The sequence below is a fragment of the Populus euphratica genome, unplaced genomic scaffold, assembly GCF_000495115.2.
Source record: "Populus euphratica unplaced genomic scaffold, PopEup_1.0 scaffold9.1, whole genome shotgun sequence".
NCBI classification, from domain to species: Eukaryota; Viridiplantae; Streptophyta; class Magnoliopsida; order Malpighiales; family Salicaceae; genus Populus; species Populus euphratica.
In genome coordinates this window covers 2417204-2424551 of record NW_011499857.1, presented here as the reverse complement: position 1 = coordinate 2424551, position 7348 = coordinate 2417204, and the positions used below count along the sequence as shown (strand labels likewise).

The window sequence follows — 7348 nt, the reverse complement described above, 5'->3', positions numbered from 1 at the left end:
TTTATTTTAATTTTATTATTTAATATTAGATATATTAGAGATTGAATTTCATATTTTTTTTTAAAAAAATCATGTTTTACAAGGTTATTTTATTATCAGCACCTACAAGTTTAATAATTTAACTCGGTTAACTTGATTGAGAGTTAACTCGAGATAATTTATTTTTTATATTTATTTTATTTTTTAAAAAGATTTATAATTTTTTTAATATTATTATAATATCATTATACAACGTATAGATTGTATAGATTAGTAGGTCAATTTAAATATATATAAATTGATCTAATATATTATTATTTTAATATTTATAATAAAAATATATTATTTTAAATTAAATTAATTTTTTAAATTATTTTTAAACTTTCGAAGTTAATCATGTAACATTAAAATAATAATTTATGAAAAAAGTTTTGAAGGAAAAAATGTTAGTCATTTCTAAAATATATTAAAAGAAATTAATATAGACTAGCATTAGATTCTAGACCTACGTGTTGATGATTAGACTAGCAGGTGTTGCCAGGCCTTCTGTCCACATTTTTCTTGGGGGGTGAAAGAAGGGGCCAAACGGCCCAAGAAAAACAGGTTACTTTATGTCAACATAAAATCTGCATAAAAGATACTGAAAATTGCATGATAGATTTCCCTGGCGGGCGATGGCGCCCATGTCTTCCATGTGCTTCCTCATGTGATGTGTCACCAAGTACACAGACTTGATAGATATTACAGCACCTGTGACCCACTTTACGTCACGGGCTTGTCAAATTTTTTTAATATTCGATATAGATACTTAGGTAATGATGATATTAAAAAAAAAAAACATTTGATGGTCACATCATTAACTTGAATGCAATAATATCATAATATAATAGTTTAATTTAAATTATAGCAAATGATAGCAAATAAAAAGTATAAAAAATATATAATAGCCATTAATTAAAACAAATAAGTTATTAATGTCATAATAATAATAATAAAAAGGAAAAGAAAGTAAAAATTGTTATAAACTTGTCATCATTATACTAAAGACAATATCTGTCACTAAAAAACCCTGTTAAGGTCATCTAAACCTCACTACAAAAAAGTATATAATGACATTAAAAGAAATTAAGGAGGGATCGTTAGCTTAGATTCAATAAATAAATTATATTTAATTTAAAAATAAAATTTATCTATAAAAATAAACTTAAGAAATTATAATAAATAAAAAAACAGGGAGAACCCAATCAATTAAAAAAACAAAAAAACAAAGGACATAAAAAGTTAAAAAAACAGAGTCTAATCTTCAATTAAATCAATACTAAATAATGGAACTGAAAAACTATTTATATGCTTATCTATGTCGGTTAGCAGCTCACTGCTATTTGATTATGAGAAAGCAATTTTAATAAATGGTGATTAGTGGTATTAGCCTCATGTAAATTGGTTTCCCATTTATTATAATTTCGTTTTTCATGTACTCTTCTTCCATACCATCTCCTTTCGTTCCCGCACCAGTGCTATTTCATCATACATTTCTCAGCAACATGTTGATTAAATAATCCATCCATTTGTATAAATTGTTTGCTCCTCGAAAAATAAATATATGAAAGAGTCCAAAAGCACCAAAAGAAGAGAGGAGTTTTGTACTATCCGGTCTGCAAGGATGGACAGGCGCCAGCCCCTCCCTCCATAGGAGCAGGATCGCACCTACTCCAGTCTTCATGGTGGCAAATGGCAATTGCGCAACAAGTCTCTTCAAGTTGTCTTCATGCATTTGCACACACAAGACACAACGACCTAATATTATTATCATATCTATCATGTGACTTGCAAGTATCACCAATAAATTAAACCCAGAGCAGGTGCGAAGGTTTGTTTGTGAATTACAAAAAGAACTTCATTAGCTAATTAATGAAGAATGCTACAGAATTTGCGAAGGAGAAACGATGGCTCGGGGGCATTTACTTCAGTGGGGTTAGCGCTAGTAATAGAGCTGAGGCAGAGAACGCTCAATGTGAAAGGGACTTAATGAGGAAAACTTGGCATAAAACTAGTTGCGTTGAAGAGAGTTCATGTTCGGGTACAAGGTAACGGGGAAAGCAAGTGACATTTGAAAGTAAGAACCCTACCTAGTCTTAATTATCTCAAAGAAAACAACCAATGCTAGTCTAGGTTTTCTCCTTTCCAGACCTCCTCACCAAATTTTACGTTGTTTTCACTTCATTATTTTGCCATGTTTTTCAAGTTTCCCATAATTAGTCTAAACATAATCAAAGAAGGTTTTGCACCAAAACAAATAGTAATAAAAGACAAGTGTGTGAAAAGAAGTGGTCTAGAGGCTCTACTAGCTCCCTTCATAGTTACCTAGTATTGGCTTTTCATAGATGCCCAATGGGACAATTTGAATTCAAAAATGGCTTAATCATAAAAAAGAAATTCGGTCTTAATTATGATGTGCAAGAACTTGCCAAAAATAAATTATGATGTACAAGAAATAAGTTAAAGAATTCCCCCACATATGCGTTTAGGCAAAAGAATATCATTGATGACACTCATTTGATCCTTGACTATAAGAGAGCAAGTTGGATTTTTAAGTTACAATCTTTACTAAGATACAAGAACTAGCAACTACCACCAAGTATATCCGGCATTTCGCACATAGTTATAATAATGATTATCAATATTTATGCAATAAATCTACATCACATTAAATTGAGGGGGAAAAATCATATTCATTCTTATCAAATCCAATAACAATATTTTCATTTACAATTAGAGATTCTTTCTTATTTTTCTCTTTATACTAATTTTTTTTGAAAAATATTATGTGGATGTACAAGGAAGATTTTGTAGGTGTTTTATATGGAGACAAAATACTATAACCAAAAAGTAACTTGTCATGTTTTTTATTTCATTAACAATTTTCAATACCAACATAATTGTTGATATAATATCCACGCCTGGAATCAGTTTTTATCACTAATTTTTCTTTGAAAAATCCATCAAAATTAAAAGTTGCTAATGAAATAAAAATTTTTTAAAAAATTGGAAACCCAAAGTTTCTATACATTTTATAAGTTTTGTCCCAAGTTACAAAATGTATACAAACATTCTAGTGGAAGTTCTTATAGAAATGCAAACGAAATGTTTTTTTCATTGAAGATTTTTATTTTTTTTTCTTTTATTTGTTTTATAAGCCAATCATGATTTTAACACTAAATGTCATTACAACACAAGTTATTGCACTATAAAATATAGTTCTTAGATAGCAAGACACTGATGTTGTAGTGTCTTCAACAACTATCCAAGATAAACATTTCTTTCAAACATTTCATTCACCTTAACATTTTAATACTTTAGATGCCTCTTCATAATCTTCCATGGATTCACAACATGATCATCAACACTACTACTTAATGAAGTAAGGGCGCTTTTATTGAACTTGGACTTGAATTTTTTTTCTCTTGAAAATATAGTAATTGAAAGGAAATAATGAATACAAATTAGAAAAACATACAGTAAAATTATCGATGATAATGATGTCAAAGTTGCTCTGATGAAGCCTCGAAAATGGATAACTCAGTCATCGATGAACACGTTTCTCTCAGGATTAAAAGGCCATAAATAAGCTCTTTAGTCTCTAAGTTTGGGCAAACCACCAAAATCTTTAAGATCAAATTTGTTACAAAATCACCATTGTAAAACCAATATAAATACAGAGATCACAACTATAAACGTACCTAAAACTTTCTTATTTTGATCAGAGAGTTAAGCTCTTAAGAAGGAGGATCGATGTTTAATTAAATCAATAAAAATTATAGTTTGAAACCTTATAAATACCCTTTAAAAAATCAAAGTAGGGGAGAAAGAAAGAAGATAAAGGAACTCTAAATTGTGAAGGTTTAAGAGTCTAGTACAAGAATTTTTGCAACTTTAAATAAAAGTAAAAAAAAAATTTAAAAAAAAACAAAGGGTAACAACCATTGTTTGAGTTTGAAAGGAATAAAACATTCATTTATCCTAGTAGATGATGTCTATGAGGCACATCTCTAGCCTATTCTTTCATACTTTATAGTGTTTTTGAATAATTATTACATTATTTTGCTTTTAACTTTTATTTTGATTAATACATAAAATGTTATTTAATCTTGTTTGTAGTTGCATGTTGATATTGCTAGATGTTTAAAATATATTTGGATGTTTAGTTAAATGAAATAAAATGATTAAGGAATCTAGTAGTAGGGTTATTGATTCTCTTTTTAGTTTGTTAATGTATGTTCTTGGTTCTTAAGCATGATTTGGGTTTCAAGTGCCTAAAGAGTCAATTTTGAGTTGAAATTTTATGTTTTTATAGACTGTATTAAGCTAGCAGTTTTGAAGTTTGGAATCACTGGTATAATTTTGATGTTATTTGTTATTTGTTTTTATTCAAACATGTTTGATTAAAGTTATGTAACTTGTTAGAATAAAGAAATCAAGTTTTAAAAGTAAAAAATTATCAATTTTAAAGGCTTCACAATGTGCTGGGTTTTTGGGCTATTTATGGGTTGTTGGGCAGTATTCTTCATGTTCTTGAAAAGAACATTATCTTAACTCCATAATTTGGATTGGTTTTGGTCCAACTCTTTACACTAAATCATTCAAGTAACTTAATTAGTCAATAATCTAGGGTTTATTAGCATTAATGACAAGTTTTTGAGGGTTTTAATCCTCAGGTTCCGATTTTGAATAAAAACCTATTTTGACAAAATTGTGTTAATTTTTTGATAATTAAAGTAAATAGATGCTAGATTATTAATTATTTTATAATTTTCAACATGTTTGTGCCATTGATTTGACTGCATCAAGTCTAATTTGGAACTCATGTTGTTGGTTTTATGTTGAATGTTTCTCATGTTCTTCAGTTATTTTTTTACATTTTATCCGTTTTGTCATGTTTTGTGTTTTTTTTTTTGTGTTTAATCTATTTTTAAGATTTAGTTTTGTTTTTAGGATAAACTAGGGTCATTGAAAGAAGTCTTAATAATAATTAAAGACATTTCATCATTTAGACCATATTCTTGATTAAGAAAATCAGGGTTCATCATAGGAAACCCGTCATAGTAGGCTGATAGAAATTGAAATATCATCAAACCATAACAAATAAGAATTGAAATTTTGATGAGTAAATATGACATGATCAATAAATATTATGATATTTTTAAAATTTTCACAACTTTTGAAAAATATTTTCCGTTCAAAATAAAACAAAAATACTTTTCTAAAAATTAAGCCAAACTTTTTTTTATATGAAAGTGTTTTTCGTTGACAGAAAAATATTTTCTATTCACCAACTTTTCTAATGGTAACTGTCATAACCAAATTTTTGATTTTTTTTTATTTACTAAAACATTTTGATAAAAAAAAAAAGAGTAAATGAAGAATGAACTAAAATTTGAGTTAATGAAAACATGATTGGAAAGTTTAAATATTTAATTAAACTCTTGACTAGTTTAATTAATTAAATCAAGGGTTTAATTGGAGAATTAATAAATTTTGAGATTTAATTGAGCTTGGGATTAAGTTAATTAATTAAATTAAAAGAAATTGAGGAATTAATGAGTTTGAGGACTTAATTAAATTTTGATTTAATTAATTAAAAGAATCAGGGGTTTAATTGAAAAAATACCAAAGTTTGGAGGTTATTTAGAGAAAATTATTGGAAAAGTAAAGTTCAAGGACTAAATTGAATAGTTCAGAAATTCAGGACTGTTGTGTGAATAACGTATCAATTTAGGGATCTAATTGAAATTAACTGAAAAAAATTAAAAGGAATTTTAATTGATTAAGGGGTCCAATTGCCGAATTTCCAAAGCCCAGGGGTCAAATTGAAAACTCCCGTTTCCAGCCAAGACGCCGTCGTTGCCACGTCTTCTCCATCCCGAGTCAATAGGGGAGTTTCCGATTCAGCAGGGGAGCTGATAATCTGCAACAAACCCGATCTTGGATAACATCTGTTGCCAATAATCTCGTTCAGGGATTCCATAACACAGTCCTACAAAGACAGGACTGGGGCAGAGCCAATTTCTCTATAAAAGGGAGAAGAAAACTAGGCGTGAAGGGGGAGAAAACTAGAGCAAAACAGAAAAAAATCAACCCAAAAATACAGAGTCGAGAACGCAAAAATCAACCCAAAAACGGAGCAATTCACAAAAAGAAAAAGAAACAGAGCGAGAGAAAAAAGAGTCAGAACCAGAGCAAAAACAAAACAAAAAAAAAACCAGAGAAAGAAGCAGTACACAGAGAGAAGGAGAGGAAAGGAAACCAGTATACACAGAGAATTGTCTCTGCCATTGCCTTCATCTCTGCAGACACCCCTGCACAAAAAGAAAGCACCCAAAACAAACTCACAGCAAGCCGGAATTCACTGAAGATTCAAGAGGAAAGCACGGACAAGTGGTCACAGAAAGAAAACCAGAAGAAGCAGTAGACAGGAACCATCATCAAACACTGCACGCACCTTCGGTCTTCAGAAGCAGGATCTTCGGTCTCCAGCGGCAGGATCTTTGGAATCTCCAGAAACAGGTATACCCACACCCGTTGCTCTCTGTTTTGGGCTCCTGTATTAAGATTGCACTTGAACAGTGCGAAGGTAACTTAATTACCTTCGCACTGTTGATGCACGCGTGAAGGTGCTTCACGTGTGCATCAATTGTTTGCCCAGCCGGTCACTGGCTTAGGCTAGTGACCGGGCGGGGCCGGCTGGGCCTAGCCCAGCCCCCGTGGGGCTGAGCTGTGCCCAACCACCAATATATATGCTGGGCTGGGGTTAGCCCAGCCCAGCCCAAAAAAAAAAAGTAAAATAAAATATTTCAAAAATGCAAAAATAAAAAATATAGGCATGAATAAAAAAAATAATGTAAATTTATTGGTTTATTCACTGACGCCAGAGTCAGAAATAAAAATACCGGTTTAAATCTATATCATTTTTTATTCGTTATTTTTAGCTAGAAAAAAATAAAAACATATGTACATGCATAAAAAATAAGTTTATTTTTTTTCATTTGTTCACTGACGCCAGAGTCGGGAATAAAAATAACTGATTTAAATTTATTTTATTTTTTGTGTGATGCGTAAAAAAATAAATTTATTTGATTTGTTTATTCACTGACGCCAGAGTCAGGAATAAAAAAAATATCTGATTTAAATTTATTTTATTTTTTGTGTGATGCGTAAAAAATAAATTTATTTGATTTGTTTATTCACTGACGCCAGAGTCAGGAATAAAAGAAATATCTGATTTAAATTTATTTTATTTTTTTATGTGATGAGTAAAAATAAATTTATTTGATTTGTTTATTCACTGACGCCAGAGTCAGGAATAAAAAAA

The 7348-nt window shown here is 29.9% G+C and overlaps 1 protein-coding gene across 1 annotated transcript in view; it reads left to right on the top strand.

Annotated features, from left to right (window-relative positions):
* The first annotated feature begins 6518 nt into the window (after positions 1–6518).
* The window catches only part of LOC105123835 (uncharacterized), a 4192-nt gene continuing 3362 nt past the window's right edge, over positions 6519–7348 (top strand). The window contains exon 1 of the mRNA XM_011023576.1: positions 6519–6543. The gene's annotated coding sequence lies outside the window, so the exon portion shown is untranslated. The remainder of the gene's footprint in view (positions 6544–7348) is intronic.